This window comes from Martes martes, assembly GCF_963455335.1.
Source record: "Martes martes genome assembly, chromosome: 1".
In the NCBI taxonomy this organism is placed as follows: domain Eukaryota; kingdom Metazoa; phylum Chordata; class Mammalia; order Carnivora; family Mustelidae; genus Martes; species Martes martes.
In genome coordinates, this window is record NC_137888.1 from 26,926,664 (window position 1) to 26,947,104 (window position 20,441).

Below are 20,441 nucleotides of genomic sequence, written 5' to 3' on the forward strand. Positions count from 1 at the left end.
AATTGGTGGGAGAATCTGCCATGCCAAGAGTCCCATCCCCTGACTATTTAAACACTAATCGAGGCACTGTTAGAAGATGTAATTAAGGTTACTAATCAGTTGACCTTAAAAGAGGGAGCTTATCTTGGACGATCTGGGTGAGCTCAACATAACCTTATGAAGAGGATGATAGAATTTTTTTTTTTAATTCTGATAATCTGTCCTTTCCGTGCACCTCATCTGAGATCTGCGAACTGATTTTCTTTCCTTCTTTCTTTTTTTTTTTTTTTAAGATTTTATTTATTTATTTGACAGGCAGAGATCACAAGTAGGCAGAGAGGCAGGCAGAGAGCAAGAAGGAAGCAGGTTCCCCATTGAGCAGGGAGCCTGATGTGGGACTCGATCCCAGGACCCTGGGATCATGACCTGAGCCGAAGGCAGAGGCTTTAACCCACTGAGCCACCCAGGTGCCCCAGAAGATTTAATTTTAGAAATGCCTTAGAAGAGGAAGAAGAGAGATGTAACAGAAAGAGGAAGTTGGAGAGTGCCTGGGTGGTGCAGTAGGTTGGGCTTCTGACTCTTGGTTTTGGCTCAGCTCAGGATTTCAGGATGCTGCGATCGAGCCCCAAGTCTGGCTCCCTCGTGCTCCAGGGTCAGCACAGAGTGCTTGAGATTCTCTCTCCCTCTTCCTGCCTCTCCTGTTTGCATTCTCTCTTCCTCTCCCTCTCTCTCAAATAAATACATCTTTAAAAAAAGAGAGGGAGAGCTAAGGGCAAATCCCAGCTGACAGTCAGGAAGGAAATGGAGATCTTGGTCCTAAAACCATGAAGGACTGGATCCTGGCAACAACCTGAAGGATCTTAGAAGGGGATTCTTTCTCAGAGGCTCCAGATAAGAGGCCAGCTCTTGGTTTCAGCTTCGTGAGACCCAGAGTAAAGAACCTATGAAGCCATTCTGGACATAAGACCTGTAGAACTGTGAGTCATGAATTTGCATTGCTTTAGGCCATTAATTTTATGGTAATTGATTATGGCAGTAGTAAGAAACTGCTTACAGACGTAAAATATGCTCACACAATTTTTTGTGAAAAAAAATGTTTTCCTTAGGAAAACAATACCTCTGGTTAAGGTTAGCATCAATATTCTTTTTTATAAACACAGGAGTTTATCTTTCTTAGAGTTCTTCTACCACTTAATATTAGCAGCTTTTTGTAACCATGCATTTCTTTATTCATTACACATTATTGAGCATCTCCTATGCCCAAAGGTCTTCAGCATATACAAGCAATCTCTGCCTACAGACTCCTCCTTATATGGAAGATGAGCCAACCTTGACAGAATAAAGCCTAAATACCATAACATGGTGTACACAGTGTTCCATCATCTGCCTTCTGTCCGTAATTCCCCACTTACCCACTAAGATCCAGCCACACATGACATCAGCTGCTTTTTTAAACCCTGGCTTTCCTCTCATGCCTTTAAAACTTGAACTTACAGTGTCATACCTCAAGGTGGTTTTTCCCTCTATCTAGAATTCTCCTCCCCCAGACATCCAGATGGCCCTCTCACTCCCTCAATTCTTTGCCATATTTTGTTTTTAAAAAACTTCTACCTTGATCATTCTACTGACTCTTGCAAACTACCTCACCTCCACACTCCAAATCACCCTTATCCCTGCACAAATATTGCTCCATAACACTTAGCATTTTCAGATGTACTATATTACTCTTTATTATTATCTGTTGGGTGTTGTCTCTCTCTTTCCCTGATAAAATAGAATCCTTTTATCTGAAAGTGACTTTTATCTATTATGTTCACTAAGTGATCTGTAGCACCCAGAACAGCGCCTGTCTCATAGTAAATAGACACTTCATAAATATCTGTAGAGCACTGAATGAATCTTTTCAAGGCCACCAATTTTAAATAGTTACTTGTAGGGTAGAGTTTGGCAGAACCCAGTTAATGTCCATGCAGAGTGGAAGATGAACTGAGAAATGCACTGGTCACTTTGTTTAGACCAGGAAAGAGGCCCAGGACTCTACAGTTGTCAAATGTCTGGTATGCTCAGTGTTTTTCTAGAACTGGTCTACAAATAAGGAGAACATTGCTAGACAGGTCTTGGTGAAATGAGGGCCAATCTTATATTTATAGAGTACTACCAAAAATGAACATCCTTTGGACTCTTGAAAGAGAACAGAATATTTTGAATCTACTCATAAATTTCTTTCCCCAGTTGTCCCTTTATATTTCAGTAAAGACAAAACAATGCTGAATTGAATGCAATATTTATTACTGTTCTAGTGCTATTCCTATGGGATGAAAGAATCCTTCCCTATACACCTTTCAATCTATGAGGGACAGTTTCTTCTCATCTTTTTTTTTTTTAAACCATTTTTACCTTGTTGTTCATATATCAGGAATACAAGGATGACAACTATTAAAATTAGAGAAGATTCTTTCTCTCTTCTTGTTACAAATGCAAGTTTTTCACTTTGAGGTCATTCTTTAATATTGCCTAATTGCAGACTCATTATTCTAAGTTGTCTCTAGGAGAAGAAAGTTTGCAAACAGCTATCAAGCACCTACAAATCCACATACGGCTCCCCAGATGTAAGCCAAAGCCACAGACTGATATTTATAAAACTTCAAAAGTTTAAGGAGATTCATCTGGGATATATGGCTGAAAAGTACTAACACTATCAGGGACAAGGAGCTAGTGTGCTTACCGGTGAAGAAATTCTAGCTAATGCTGGCCTTGAGCAACATGCTTGAACTTGCCCACCATTTACTAGGTTACAGTTTGCCAACGTTACAAAGGAAAGGTTTATTAAGGAAAAATTTCAGCCTCTCCATCTTTAGCCTTCTGTATCTTGTCCAAAGGCGTTTTGCCAAAGCCAAAAGTTTAAGGGCTGGGCTCAATTTCTCCATTTTAAATAGGGACCACAAATAAAACTGTCAACCAGCAAGAATAAATGTAGTGAGCTTCTTGCCCAAAGTGGTAGACTTAGTTTGGCTACCATTGCCAGAGCAAATACATCCATAGGGCTCATTCAAAGACTGACAAATTTTGACTCGGTCCCAACAACAGCAAGTGGAAAAAAATCAGTCCTCAAATCACCTCCTTGTGGGTTTGCATGTTTTAAGTTATGCCTGCGGCTGGGACCTAACTAGCAGCTATTTCAGACGTGTTTTCATCCCCCAAATCCCAAAATGGATCTAATCACAGAGTTTGGTACTTAAAAGCACAACAAGCAAACATGACCAATTTTCCCTTAAAGCTGGAGGCATAGCAGATAAACAAAGATAGCTTGAAGCCCAACATGTTTAGGCATGAGGGATGAAGGAATCAGCAATTTATTTCAAAAATCCATGGAAAATCATTTTTTAAAAGAGCTTCAAATTTGCCTGACAAATTTCTATTTTAAAAGCAATCTCAACAGTCTGAAAACTCTGTAATAGCTGCTCCAAAGGGAACTCGCAGTAGAACCATTGATATTATTACAAAACACTTGACGGTTGCATTTTCTAAGGTAGTGGTTGTCAGTACTATTAGAATGGCCTGAGGATTCTTTTTTTTTTTTTTTTTTTTTTTAATCTGGTGCCCAGTCTCCACCCCAGACCAACAGACTAGAATTTCTGGGAGTGAGTTCCAAGTGACTCTAAACCTCAGCCAGAGCTATAAAATGAGGCCTACAGACAAAGGGAAGGTAAAAAGAATTGTGAGAAAAAAATGTTTTCCACCCTTGCCCAATGATCAGTGTCTCCTAATACCCACCCAGACCTACGATGTGCCATCCTCTGGGAAATGTATTTTTATTTTTTTTAAAGATTTTATTTGCTTACTTGACAGACAGAGATCACAAGTAGGTGGAGAGGCTGGCAGAGAGAGAGAGGGGGAAGCAGGCTCCCAGCTGAACAGAGAGCCCGATGCAGGGCTCAATCCCAGGACCCTGAGATCATGACCTGAGCCGAAGGCAGAGGTTTTAACCCACTGAGCCACCCAGGCACCCCTAGGAAATATATTTTTAAAGAGCAACACAATATTTATCATCAGGAACATGGTCCTGTAAGGAGAAATGTGAATCCCTATATAAAAGCTTTCACAGAAACCTGAGGAAAGCACCTGAGAACAAAACGTTATTTGACCTGACCTCCAAGTCATCATCTGAGCCTTTTCAGGAAAGGTAAGGTCTGCATTCACCAAGGCACACTCTAGAGAAATCTCAAGTCTACCCTCATATTTTCAGTGCATCCCCAAGGAAAAGGAGATGTGAAAAAAGTCAAGAATACCCAAGGTGTTAGAGAACTGGCAGAGATTTTAGTGGGAAGAATTGGATTGGAGCGAATCCTGTGTCATTTTCTTGTCCTCCCATAGAGTCACTCTGTTCACATCATACCGTGTGTTCTGTTCACTCTCCTTTGTTTACTGAACCAGGGCCTGGAGCACCTTCCCCAGAGCCACTGCCTCCAACTCCACAAGACCTGATGATACAACATGATTTGGCCATTTAATAGAACACTATAAGATAGTTGTATCAGTTTAAATGGCTGAATTCTATGCCTATTTTTACTATTTTTTTCTATTCTATTCTTTTATTTTTACTAATTTGTTTTACTCTTTCCCCTTGCAGTACTGCGGTATAGCAGTATTCATTGAATATCCCTCTTACACCCTATAACCATAACCATATAGAGACCATAAAGAGAGCAAAGACAAGCTTTCCCACAGTGCCACTGAATTCCCTACATGATCTGCCCCACGGGATTGGTTGACTTCAGTGGCAATGCCCAGTGGACCAACAGAGAAGCCTGGCAGGCACAGTAATGTTCTGCAACAGCCTGGAGAGATGCTTGTACTAGTAGGACATGGCAATACCAAGGCCTGCACCATGAGCAACGCAAAAGAGCGCCTGAGGAACAAATGGAGTAACCATTAGACTATCCTCGCAAAACTCTGCTGTAATTTGAACAAGACTTGAGGTTCTATAAAGAAGATGAAGGCAAAATACAAAAATTTTAGAGGGTCTCATTTCCAAGTTACTCTTATCTTTATGCAATAGTAAAGGAGGCCAAAAGACACATAAATTTAATCGAAGATTTTTTTTAAAGTAGGATATTATAATAATGTGTACCCAACAATTTCAGTTTTGTTGGAGAAACCTGGGTGCATATTTTAAAACTTTAATGAAGTAGGAGACATTATTAAGTGATTATCTCCAAGTGGTGGGATTATGAATGATCTTAGGGATTTCTTTTTGCTTAATTTTATTTCTTAAATATTCTACAAAGAATATTTATTTTTGCAATAAGACAAAATGTTGAAACTGTAAAAGTATTGATTGTTCAAATTTTATTTATATTCTATAGATCTGTGGTTTAAGAAAGTTAAGTTTTTAAACCTCCTAATCTGAGATAATTTGTTGGTTTTAAGCCATTCACATAGTGACAGTTTATTAAAGAAATAAATGTGTATAATATGGAAATCAAGTTATACCCTCATCCAACCAGGTAGAGGAATAATTAAGTATTCATTATCAAAATACAAAAAAGTTGCAGGATTTTTTTAATATATATATATATATATATATATACAAAAAAATTTCTATAATAATTACTCACTGCATTGGCTAATATTTTTCACTCCAGTCTTATTCCCCTAATCTAGCCTGTCTCATGAGGCACTAATATGGTCAATGTCATTGACTACGAATAAATGCATAGTTTTAGTTCTAGAACCCAAATTAGTTTAGTTTAGTTTAGAACTTTAGTTCTAGGACCCAAATTCTAACGCTAACTCATCTGTCCAGCATGTTCATCATCATAGGGAATAGAATGGGATAACTTGAGAACAACTGTTTCAACTAGAAGTCATATTTTTTAAAGGCAGAGTAGAAAATTCATGGTTCTATTCAGTTATTCCTTTAAAAGAAAAAAAAGAACAGAATTTCATTAAATACTTCACTATAATCCATCACTAGTTATATTAAATTTAATGTATTAACTTTTTGACTTTAGTTAAAAATAATTAAGATATTTTAATCAGTAACTATTAACTATTAACTAATACTCAATTCTTGTTACATGTAAGAATGACATGCAAAAAAGGTCACATCTTAAGGATTTTCATTATAATTCATATTTCCTCTTTGTTAAGCAAATACTGAAGTTTTTGTAATCACAACCCAATAGATACTATAAGAGAGAAGTAAAAATAGGGTGCTTGGATGACAGTATGGCCAATAGAAACAATCTCCCATAATCATCAGACCTGAGTATAATGGGTGGCTAAATAGGGAGATAGAGTTATTTACCAACTTAGCATCCTAAATTAATAACAACGAAATTTATTCATCTCCTCTCTCTCTGATAAGGTACATTCTGAAATGCAATAACCTTATATCAGACCCAGTAGGATGGAAGTGTCTACTGATTTAAGAAAGTTACCTGGTGAAAATTTAATTTAGCTAACTTCATTAAAGAGACAGATATAGAAGGGCACATCTAAAATATTGCCCTTTGAAATTATAAATTTATAACATATAGCATGCATTTCATTATTCTGCTGAGTAATGTCTATTTTATAGCTGAGTTATCAGAATATTGTTCAAGCCTCTGTAATTCTCAAAGACTTTCCTGGATGACATTCAAGAACAGTAAGCCCACCATTCCTCCCACAGCAAAAATCATCAAAAATATTAGCATCATCATCATTAATATTATGATCATAATCATCCTAGTTATAACGAATGAATTATAACCAGAAGCCACCATTTTTTATTTTATCTGTGGCTTAAGTCATGGCCATGGCACCCTCCTGCCATGTAAAGTTAGTCTTTTAAGAAATAATATTCAAAATTAAAGATGTGAAATAGTGAAAAACAGCAATATTTTAAAAACATATTTCACACATTTATCTTAAATCATAAGAATATAAGAATACAATGACACAATTTTTATATATTTTTAAATTTTGTCGCTTATCTTAAAAAATGTCATATTGAAGCCCTTCTTCTGTGATCTTATTCAGTATCTTTGAATATTATCATTGTTAGTCTATTATCATAAACAGTCTTTCACTGGAAAATAAGTTAAACCTATGGAGCTGAATGTATAAAAACGTTGGCAGTAGGATAAATATCACTTGTAGTACTGAGGATAAAAATGGGTGAGTGTAACTAGAGAGAAAAAAATGAGTAGAGATTCACTGGAGCTCAGTCAAAAGCAATACATGATCGGTGGAAAATCACCGGTGCCAAAAGAACTGAATGTTCCATGGCCATAAGAAATTTTATTGAGCCATATTTTTAAGCAAAGCTAATAAGCGAAATACATGCCCAGGAGGTGTATTTCAATTGTGATAGACACTTGAATAGTGACGATAGCAACAGGTATTTGGAGAAAGACTATATTTATAGTGCAAAGCATAACATTTACCTGTGAAAAGTGGCCTTTCTCATCCTATCTGAACATGCAGATCACACTCCACTCAAACCATCCCATCACTAAAAAATGAGAGGATAACAAGACATATTTATCAGAAGGGGCCGGGATACATGCATGTATCCTAACTAATCTGTGTTAAGGAGACTGATGGTCAAGAAAGTGTCAACCAAGAATTATACGGGTGGAAGATTTATTGACGTAGGTCAGTGACTACAACACAGAATAAACAGAAAGGTAAACAGCACACAGTACAAAGGAACCAGCCCTCCTTTTGATTCAGGGATACTAAATGAAGAAGAAGCAACCAGTAGAGAACACAGATAGTATTCATGATAGTACTCCTCATGTGTTTGTCTTTTCAATTTCTTAATGGTGGCCTTTAGAGATCATTTAATTTTGTTCAAGCCTAAATTATTAAATTTTTTTTATGAATTATGCTTTTGGTGTTTATCTAGGAAATCTTTGCTTAACCCAAGGTCATGAAGATTTTCTCTTATGTTTTATTCTAAAGGTGTCAGAGATCTGCCTACTCCATTTAGGTCCATGGTCCAGCCCCATTTCTTGATAAGACCAGACTTCCTCAGTTGGATTACCTTGGCACATTTGTCAAAAATCAAGTGGCACAGACTTACTATTTTAAGATGGCAATTTCCAAAAAGTGATCTACAGATTCAACACAATCCTCACCAACATCTCGGGTTTTTAAAAATTTTTTAGACTTTGACAAGCTAATCATAAAATTCATGTAGAACTGAAAGGAATCCAGAACACCCAAAACAATTTTGCAAAAGGAGAATGAAATTGAAGGAATCACTCTTCTTGATTTTAACACTTACTACAAAACTACAGTCATCAAGACAGTGTGAAACTGGATTAAAGAAAGACATACAGATCAACGGACTCCAATTGAGAGTCCAGAAATAAATCCTTATGACCAAACAGAATCCACTGATATTCAACAAAAGTACCTAGTCCAGTCAATAGGAAAAGAAAATTCTTTTTGACAAAAGGTTCTGAAAAACCTGGATATCCATGTGCCAAAAAACATGAACTTGGAACTCTTTTTTTATACCATACATAAAAATAAACTTGAAATGATCATGGACCTAATTGTAATAGTTAAAATTATAAAACCCTTAGTAGAAAATATAGGACTAAATTTGCATGACCCTGGATTAGGTAAAGCCTTCAGAGATAATGACAACAAAGCACATGTGACAGAAGAAATATTAAATAAGTTGGACCTCATTAAACTTACAATCTTCAGGGCTGCAAACTACATCATCAAGAAAACAAAAAGATAGCCTCCGTAATAGGAGAAAATATTTGTAAGTCATATATCTGATAAGGGAATTATATCCAGAATATATAAAAAATATATAAATATCCAAAATATATCCCTCATTAATAAAAAGACAAATAATCCAAGGAAAATACGGGCAAAGGATCCAAATAGACATTTCTCCAAAGAAAATACACAAATGACCAATAAACACATGAAAAGACACTCAACATTAAAAACACTAGCTATTACAAATATACAAAGAAAAACCATAATGGGATACAACTTCATGTCCATGAGGCTGGTTTTAATGAAAAAGACAGATAACAAGTATTGGTAGAGACATGGAGTACTTGGAACTCCTCCACATTGGTGTTCAGAATATAAAATGGTACAGCCACTTTGAAAAATCGTTTGGCAGTTTCTCAAAGTGTTAAACACAGAGTTACCATACGACCCAGTAATTCTCCTCCTAAGTATACATCCATAAAATATGAAAACATGTGTCCACACTAATACTTGTACACAAATATTCATAGCAGAATTATTAATAGTAACCAAAATGAGGAAACAACTCAAGTGTCCATCAGCTGATGAATGGGTAAATCAATGTGATGTATCCTTACAATGGGATGTGATTCTGCCAACTGATTTTTTTTTTTACAAAGATGTAAAAACAACTCCATAAGGAAAACTTTTCAACAAATGTTCTGGAGCAGTTCGACATCCAAAGTCAGAAATGTGAATCTCAACCTGAACCCCTATCTTATACAAAAAGTAAGTCAGAATGGGTCACAAACTTAAATGTAAAATTATAAAACTTTTGAAATAAGACACAGGAGAAAATCTTCAGGATCTCGGACAAAGCAGTTCTTAGATTTTACACCCAAAGCACGATCTATAAATATAAAAACTGACAAACTGCTCCACACCAAAATTTAAAACTTTTGTGTGTTAAAGCACCCTTTGAAAAGGATGAAAAGAGAAAAAAAAAAAGAAAGAAAGAAAGAAAAGGATGAAAAGACAAGCTACAGATTGGGTGGAAATATTTGTAAAACATATATCCAAAAGGGTTAACATCTAGAATATATGAACAACTTTCACACTCAACAGTATTAAAACAGACAATCCAATTAGAAAATGGACAAAAGCCATGAACAAATATTTCACCGAAGAGCTTAAAGAGATAGCAAATGTGCTCATGAAAAGATGATCAAAATCGTTAGCAATTAGGGGACTGCCAATTGAAAGCGAAATGACATATCACTATATAACTATCAGAAGAGCTAAAACAAAAAACAGTGAAACATCAAATACTGGTGAGCATTTGGAAAACCATCACCCATGCATTGTTGTGGGAACGGAAAATAATACAGCCATTCTTTAAAATAACTTGGCAGTTTCTCATGAAACTACACACCCTAACAACCATACGACAACACAATTGCACTTTTAGGCATTTATCTGAATGAAGGGTATTATACGAAGTTCAATTTAAGGAATAAGGCTGAGACAGAGGCTTCTTGTTGTAAGCACGACCCACTCTACATTGCTTCTTCACTCCAGCTCAGCCTGAATAGTTTTCACTTGAATGATTTAGACAAAAAGTATGGACATGGGACTGGGAAAAAAGAGTAATGGGCTTTATCTCAGATCGCGCAGTGAAATTCCTAAACATACGTCTTCCGTAGCACTTATATTCTGACAGTTCAGTAAATAAAATACAACATACCAAAAATACTGAATTGCAAAGGGCCAAGGATGTATATATAAAGATGTTTTTGTAAAAACATTTTTACAATTTTTTTTTCTTTTTTACAAAGATTATTTATTTGAGAGAGAGAGAAGGAAGGAGACTGTGGTGGAGGGAGAGGGGAGAGGAGGCGCGAGAATCTCCAGCAGACCCCCCATTGAGTGCAGAGCCCGACCTGGGGCTTGATTTTCCAAACCCGAGAACAAAACCTGAGCCAAAATCAAGAGTCGGACGGTTAGTCAACTAGGCCACCCAGGCGCCCCACTTTCTGCTAAAATTTTCGTTGAACAACTTGCTTAAGTTCAAAGTTGTAGAATTTCAATTGCATAGGATATTGAACAAAAGTATTTACATTTTCAGATTTGCCAGTATATTTATAAAACACCATTTTATTAATTGTCCCAAGATACCGTTATTCTGATCTTACCAGCGGGGATTCTGTTAGGCAAACATACTTTAATGGTATACATTTGGAAAATTTTGTCTTGAGACAAAAGTGTTGCTTTCTAAATTGCCACCCAGACATGGGAGACCCCCTCACTTCCAGAATCCAACAAGGCTTTGTGAAATGACTGATACTTGGTTGAGAAAACAGATTTTACTCTGAGCATTCTGAATTTATGTTTTGCTTGAGCTTTATTTTCAGAATAACACTCATTTCTTTTACATGTTTTTGTAGTGTTTGTTCTAAATAAGTCAGTCTGTAAACATGCCTTCATTTTAATTAGTTTCATAAAAACATTTTCTAACAATACAATTTTGGGTTAAAAGTGATTGTGGGTTGGGGCACCTGGGGGGCTCAGTGGGTTAAAGCCTCTGCCTTTGGCTTAGGTCATGATCCCAGGGTCTTGGGATCGAGCCCCGCATCGGGCTCTCTGCTCAGCAGGGATCCTGCTTCCCCCTCTGCCTCTGCCTGCCTCTCTGCCTACTTGTGATCTCTCTCTGTCAAATAAATAAATAAAATCTTAAAAAAAAAAAAAAAGTGATTGTGGGAGAATTTTAATACACTCTCCCGTTATGTTTATGAAGAAACCGTTCTTATCAATAGTTCAGACAGTGGAAAGGGGTAACCACTAATCCACTCATTTTGCCCCTCATCTGCATAGGTATTTATCAATTACTTGTGTATTTATTAATTACTTGTGATTAGTTCATTTTCTGTCACCACACCCTGAACGGCTGTAGGGGACATTAAGGCACAGTCTTTTCTCTTACCGCCGTTCGCAAACTGCTCACTTGAAACGGACGATCCTTTCATGTTTATTAAACTCCACAAGATTTGTCCACCTTTGAACACTTGAAATGGAAGGAGTTCCTTTCGGAGAAGTGTGTTTTCAAAGGCAGCAGGACGGGAAGGACTGAGCAGCAGCCTGGTGAGCAAAACACCAAGAGTTCCGTTGTCATCTCGACCTCTGTGACCTCTACACTTCACTTCCCTCAGCTGCGAAAACACAGACAGCTGCGTTACCCTTGCTTGTCCATGGACATGAAAAGGAAACCAGGCAACAAAAATGAACCGGGGGTCAGATTTGGCCGCGAAGTCTTGTGCGAAGAGGTGAGCTGAGAATCAGAGGCCCCGCACGCTGTTTTTTGCTCTCGGGACTGTGTGACCACCACGAGGCAACGCTTTCATGTCTTCATCACGAAATGGCCATAATCACAACAACAAAGTGAACTGCAGACTTTTTTTAAAAAAGAATACTTCCATAGGTACTCTAAAATAGAAATGAAGGCTGGATTAATGGGATGTATTATTATCATTATCGAATAAATAACAGAATAAGCTCTGATCTCGTAATTCACTTCTCTAGGTTTGAAGAGGAACCAAATAAATTTTTAGTCTTAAGGCAAAGGTCCTTCAGTCAAAGCAGTTTTAAGGTTTTACTCAATAGGGAAACAGATTACCAAAAATCAAAAGAGATTCTCAAGGGACATTAGTTATTGGATAGCAACCTTTAAAAACAAAGCTGTGATAATACATTGAAGGGAATCAAAACCCAGGAGAGTATTCTGTCAAATGATTTTAGAAACAAAAAACGCTTACTCAGATATGATTGGAATTTCAGAAAAAACAAATACGAAACGTATCTTATGCCATTTTTTGGGGGTGTTAATAGTTTGTAGTGATGTGTTGAAAACTATGTCGAGATTTTTCAAAAAGATGTCACACAAAAAAGTAGCAATTATTTTTAACTTAAAAATATCTATTATCTAACAAATTGGCTAGCATTATTGTCGTTTTTCAAACTCAAGGATTTTTAATGACTCTAGCAAATCAATAGCTTAAAGTCCGCCTCTTTATATGTGCCGTCGATTCCAACATACAACACCTAAGGTCAATAGGTGTTAGGAATAGTACCTGAGGAAGTTTAGAAATGCAACACAAAAAAACAGTGATTTCTAAAGAAAAAGGTTTTGCTGTTTTTCTTTGTGTTTTTATGGATCACTCAAAAATGAGCATGTGCTTAAAAAGTCTAAAATCATTATGCTAAAATTAACAAATAAAAGTATATTGTTGGGCCCTTTGGAAAAAAAAAAAAAGAAATGCAACAAAAAAACTTCCAATTTATCTGCCTCTTTTCTTGGTCAGAGACTACAAAATGCCATGCACTTACTGACTCTTCCTTCTGAATATTAATAATAATGTTATCAAAATATTATACAATATTCAATAATCAAAAACCTAATCTTGTTTTATTCTCTTAGCTGCCTTAAGGCTGCAACATTTTCAGTGCAGAAGGTCTTCACATTAGATGGGCATTTTGACTCTAAATTGTTGTCAGGAAGTGTTTAAGTGACTTGAAGTCAGAGCAGGGCTGAAAGGGAATTGCCTGTTAGTTTTACCCACACAACCTCAAGGCTGATATTGTAGTTCTCTTTTCCTTGCTGAGCTGCTTTCTCTTTCATAGAAAATGAAATTATGTGGAAAGTGAGTGAAAAAGTAAATACGTACTGCGACTTTAAGAAGGGAGGTGGGAGACAACAGAAAACCACTCCTGGGAAGTAGAAACTCTAACAGAGAATTGGAATGCAAAAACACAGAAAAAAAAAACAATTGCCTTATTTAACTCAAACATTATATCTTTTACTACAGTAATTATATAAACTGAAATCATAACCTAATTTTTGCCTAATTATACCTTATAATATAAGACACAATTATAATTGAATTTATGCCATGGTTAAGTGATGACTATTTCACTTTACACGACATCATCCATGCTGCTCTGAAGCTCTCCCAATCAATGTTAACTCTATATGAAAGGAAGAAAAGTCTTCAGCAGTCTGTTCATGCAATCATCCTCAATTGAGTGAGTTAAATGGTAGTTGGCAAATGTGTGATACATTATCAAACTGTGGGATACCAAAAATATGGAGCTTGTATCTGTGAAATTTTCTTGTTATGTCACTGAATTAATAAAAACTTTAACATGATTTTTAAAAAATATATATGAAGCTTTAAAATTCATCGATTCATGGAGCTGTAGAGACAACCAAACTAGCTAAAATATCTTTGCTATTTTTCACCCACTGGTATCAAGGAAGTAAGGGAACTAATATTTCTGGCATCTTCTATTTTATAGGAACTTTTAGTACTTTCTCATTTAGTCCTTATAATAATCATCTGAGTCAGCTTTTATTATTTTTATTTTTCAAATGCATAAACAGAGACACATAGACAATTTTCCTATGTAGAGGACAGGGAAGTGATCAAAATTCATTTTGCTCAAAGAGATTTTATGACAAAAATGCTGAGAAAGTGTGGTAAAAAGAAAATTATAAAGTGGTATTGTTTTTTTTTTTTCACAAATTTTTGACAAACTTCTTCACAAAATTTTCAAAATTTCCCCCAATTTGTAAGTGATTTACAAGGTGAGATGCAGCACCTAAATAAGGGTTAGCAGATGTTCACAAAGCAATTAGTATATTTCAGAATCAGATCAGGGCAAGGAAAGACTGACCACTCCATATGGATTACTGCATTTGAATTGATGTTCTGTATCATTCACTAGCGCCATCTGAATCAGTTTTTTAACAACAGAGGCACTGTGGATTCTCTAGAATATTTTAAAACTTATTTTATTTGTTAATTTTTTAAATCATACTGATGATAATCTCAAGATCATTAATTGCCTGAACACCAGTACTGCCTTCTGTTCTGGTCTTGGTGCCTGCATCTCCTCATACATAAGCTCTACTGGTACATCTTCCTGGTACCAGCAATGAGAAAACAGAAACCAACGTAATACTCAACTGATGTGTTCACACAAAGGAAAAGGCGAATGATACCAAGATATACTGTATTAATGAAGTTTCCCAGAAATAGAGAAAGGCCTGGGAGACTTTATATATCTTGCAGTACATGGAACTAGAGACATGCTAAATATTTTGTAATATACTATAAGAATCAGAGTTATACCTAATAAGCAGCATTTTAGTTTCAGGAAAAGAAATCATCTGTAATATTCAATTAAATAATAATTTATTTGCATTATGAGGTATTTATAACACACACAAAAACAGGAGTAACTTAACAACATATGAGCAACTCAAGCACTGAAAACTGAAGAGCACCGATCTGAGAAATTAAAGAAGGACAAATTTGAAAGACTTTTAAGCAAGGACAAATTTGAAAGACTTTTAAGCGACTGATTTCAAGACTTATTAGAGTAATTATAGTAATTAAGACATTAGTGAAAAGTGAGAAGAGATAAATACATCAAAGTAATAGACTAGAAAGTCCACAGATAGACCCACATATATATGATTGACAGATTTTCAAGAGAAATGGCGAGGTAATTCAACAGGAAAAGGATAGCGTTTTCAACAATGCTGAAGCAACTAGGTCTCAGTTAGGACTATCCTCATTGCTCACATCATACTATGCAAAAATATTAGCTTAAAATGGATCACAGATACAAACATAAAAAGACCTCATCAAATTTAAAAGCATCTACTCTTAGAAAGACACCATTATGAAAATGAAAATGCAAGCCACAATCTAGGAGGAAATATCTGTAATTTGCATATCTGACAAAGCACAGGTTTCTTGAACATATAAAGAAATTTTACAACTCAATAATAAAATAAAATATTTCAAAAGGTAAGATTTTGAATAAATATTTCATAAAGATATATGAGAATCTGAACAAGCATATGAAAAGATGCTGAACATAGCTAATCATTGAAGCAATACAAATTGAAACTACAATATGATACCATTACACATCTTATAAAATAGGTAAAATGTAAAAGGCAGACAATACCAAGTGCTGACAAGGAAGTAGAGCAATAAAAATCTCAAATATTTCTGGTAAAAGTGTTAAGTGACATAACAGTTTTAGAGAACTGATGGCAATTTCTTACAGGGTCAAACATCACCTACCATGTTACCCAATAATGAATAAAACATAGATGTCTAAAAAAGATTTTAAATGGAAGTTTATAAGTTTTATCGAAAATAACAGCTTGAAACAATGCTAATGTTCACCAACTACTGAATGAACAAATAAATAATGGTATATGCACACAGTGGAAGACCACTCACAAATGGGAAGAGTCAGATTACAGACATACACAACATGGATGAGTCTCACAAATATTATGCTCTCAAAAGAACCCGACACAAAAGTGTGCATATTGGGTGACCCTAGCCACATGAAATTCTAGAACAGGCAAAATTAATCTATAGTGGCAGAATGCAGGTGAGTGATTGCCTGGGGTAGGGTGGGTAGGGAGGAATTAACTACAAAGGGATAGGAGGGAACTTCTTTTGATAATGAAAATGTTTTATCTCATGATTGATTTTGTGTTTGCATAGCTACATATGTCTGTCAAAACTCATGTACACTAAATATAAGTGAAATTTATTGCATAGAGATTATTTCTCAATAAAGTGTATTTAGAAAAACAAATAGCACCTTGAATAAAGTAGATACAAAACGTCTCTGAGACTTGTTTTCTTGGTCAGACCTGGAAAAATGTGTCATGGTTGAAAATTGCCTTTTAGTCCCCTCTTAGAGAACTTTTTGTTATAATTGTTTTATCATTGTTTGCCAGAGTCTAAAATGTTTTTATGCCCCACCTTTAAGGCAAATCAACAAAAACAGTGAGGACAGGTTGACCCTTGTTGATGGCAGTGTTTGCTTCTGCAGATTGCTTTAGGAGGGACAGAAAGAGAGCCTGAGAATAAAAGGCCACAGACTCCAAAGAAAATACTGATGATTCTATAGTCACAAGAACATATAACCACCAGAACTGGTTTTAAACGTGTCTGATCCACCAGTGATGGTTATAATGCAATGGTAACACCGCAACTGATTTTTAAATTTGTCTGCTTGGTTGGTGACCATTCACCTCAGTGAACATCCCTCTATAAACAAGAAAGATCAGGTCTCAGAATGCCATCGCCCTCCTTCTGCTTCCATTAGCAACACCAAACATGCTTCTGTGATTGACGTCAACCCACTCGTGCCTCTGTAACCAGCACAACACAAAACAAAAACCTTCTCAAGACTTTCAAGATGTTGCTCTATAAAATTATACCTAACTATCAGAGTTCTTTCTGTGTATGCTGCAGTTTGGGCCTTTCTATGGCAGATATTGAGCAAGACACTGAATCTTATCCTTTAGCAACTCCCAGATTCTATTTTACAGATGAAGAAAATGAGGCATAAAGAAATTAAAGAAAAAATTTTAAATAAATTGATCAATAAAGAAAAATGTTTTTAATATAACTAATGATTAAAAAATATATATAACACTAATGATTATATAACTAATATAATCCAGTGGGAACAAAATATCACTCTACTGAGAGGAGATTGGGCAGAAAAGAGTATGTCTACTCTTTCTCTTCTATTTTTTTTTCCATTTTATTTTATTTTTTCAGTGTTCCAAAATTCATTGTTTATGCACCACAACCAGTGCTCCATGCAATACATGCCCTCCACCATCAGGCTTACCCAACCCTCCATCCTCCTCCCCTCCAAAACTCTCAGTTTGTTTCTCAGAGTCCACAGTCTCTCATGGTTTGTCTCCCTCTCCGATTTCCCCTGACTCACTTCTCCTCTCCATCTCCCAATGTCCTCCGTGTTATTCCTTATGCTCCACAAGTAAGTGAAACCATCAGATAATTGACTCTCTGCTTGACTTATTTCACTCAGCATAATCTCTTCTGGTACCATCCATGTTGATACAAAAGTTGGGTATTCATCCTTTCTGATAAAGGCATAATACTCCATTGTATATATGGACCATATCTTCTTTATCCATTTGTCCTTTGAAGGGCATCTTGGTTCTTTAGACAGTTTGGCAACTGTGGCCATTGCTGCTATGAACATTGGGGTACAGATGGCTCTTCTTCTCACTACATCTGTATCTTTGGGGTAAATACCCAGTAATACAATTGCAGGGTCATAGGGTAGCTCTATTTTTAATTTCTTAAGGAATCTCCACACTGTTTTCCAAGTGGCTGCACCAACTTGCATTCCCACCAACAGTGTAAGAGTGTTCCCTTTTCTACACATCCTCTCCAACACTTGTTTATTGTCTTGTTGATTTTGGCCATTCTAACTGGTGCAAGGTGATATCTCAATGTGGTTGTTTTGGTTTGAATCTCCCTGATGGCTAATGATGATGAATATTTTTTCATGTGTCTGTTAGCCATTTGTATGTCTTCTTTGGAGAAGTGTCTGTTCATGTCTTCTGCCCATTTTATTTTTTATGTGATTATCTGTTTTGTGTGTGTTGAGTTTGAGGAGTTCTTTATAGATCTTGGATATCAGCCCTTTTTCTGTAGTGTCATTTGCGAATATCTTCTCCCATTCTGTGGGTTGCCTCTTTGTTTTGTTGACAATTTCTTTTGCTGTGCAGAAACTTTTGATCTTGATGAAGTCCCAAAAGTTCATTTTCCTTTTTGTTTCCTTTGCCTTTGGAGACATATCTTGAAAGAAATTGCTGTCGCCAATTTCAAAGAGGTTACTGCCTATGTTCTCCTATAGGATTTTGATAGATTCCTCCCTCACATTTTGAGTTTATCTTTGTGTATGGTGTAAGAGAATGGTGGAGTTTCCTTCTTCTATACATAGCTGTCCAATTTTCCTGCCAACATTATTGAAGAGACTGTCTTTTTTCCACTGTATATTTTTTCCTACTTTGTTGAAGATTATTTGACCATAGAGTTGAGGGTCCATATCTGGGCTCTCTACTCTGTTCCACGGGTCTATGTGTTTTTGTGCCAGCACCATGCTGTCCTGGTGATAACACCTTTGTAGTAAAGCTTGAAATCAGGCAATGTGATGTCCCCAGTTTTGTTTTTCTTTTTCAACATTTCCTTAGCAATTCAGGGTCTCTTCAGGTTCCATACAAATTTTATGATTGTTTGTTCCAGCTCTTTGAAAAATGCCAACGGAAATTTGATCAGGATGGCACTGAAATTATAGATTGCTCTATGCAGTATAGACATTTTAACAATGTTTATTGTTCCAATCCATGAGCATGGAAAGCTCTTCCATCCTTTTGTGTCTTCTTCAATACTCTTTCTCTTCTAGCAGTCACATATGCACACCTGCACACATGTGCTCATATGTAATGGACAAAAAAAAATGTTAAAAATAATAGACACTACATAAATTAGTCCCAAGTTTACTCAACCTTTTTTTATTTAGGCATAGAGAATTATTCAAAGAAGACTAATATGCTTCCTTGTACCAAGGGGATCATAGTTTTGTGAAGAAGACATGAAAGTAAGAAACAATAGCAGGGATGCCTGGGAGACTCAGTCTGTTAAGCATCTGCCTTCTGCTCAGGCCATGATCCCACGGTCCTGGGATAGAGCCCCACATTGGGCTTCCTGGTCAGCAGGAAGCCTGCTTCTCTCCTCTACTTGTGTTCTCTCTCTCACTATCTCTCTGTCAAATAAATAAATAAAATCTTAAAAAAAAAAAGAAATAGCAAAGTAATATGGTAAATAGAAACCAAATAAACCAGACTGATTCTAGATTCCTTATTAGCAATCCTCTCAGAGTGTCAATTTTCTTACCCTTAATATGCAAACAATAAAACACTTTGAAAGAGTATAGGGGAATTTGAAGATTCACTACTAAAATCATTAAAAATCACAGTGACAGAAACAAAACTAGTTGCTATTCTCATTTCATCAACACCACCATTCCCAAGAAAATAGGTAGAAACTATTAACAGACATGAAAGAATGGTTGCAATTTTGAAAGGAAGGTGATATATGGTATGAACTGACAAGACTGGATGAGTAGCAATAACTTGAGTGGAAAAGAAGCCTGAGGGGAGAGTGGGAGGGAGTAATGAAAGCATCCCAGGCAGTAGCAACAGGACACATAAATCCCTGGAAGTACAAATAAGTATCAGTAGTATTTACAGAATACATGCTCTCCAGTAGACACCGTGCTCTCATTGATACAGTACCTCATCCTCAGCCTCCAACAATCCTGAGTTAGGTACTCAGTACTGCCATCATATAGATGAGAAAACAGGAGCACAGAAAGATATGGTACCTTACCCAAAATCACAAAGTTATCTTGTAGGAGGCCTAGGAATTAAACCTGGGTAGAATGCTTACACTCTAATCCATCATAGGATAATACGATAAAGAATGTACTTTAAGGTATATGACTACTTTGCATACATTTCAGAACTATCTATGTCAGTTAAGTTTCTCAGAGGCCAATGAGAGCATTTAGAAAGCTAGCGTATTCAAAAATTTAACAAATCCTTGATTTTTGCAGTATGATTAAATATTTAATTGTGTGTGGTAGGTACAAAACACAGTATAAAAATTCACGTGTACAGAAAATAAAATTTTATTTTTCTATTACCTAGTTTATTTTCTATAGAAAGCTTCCAAGTAGCCAGATCATGAAAATTTAATATTCATTAAGTATCCATATAACTGGGGTACAGGTGGGTGGGAGTTTCTGGGCATCTGGCCCTTGTGTAACTTTGTATA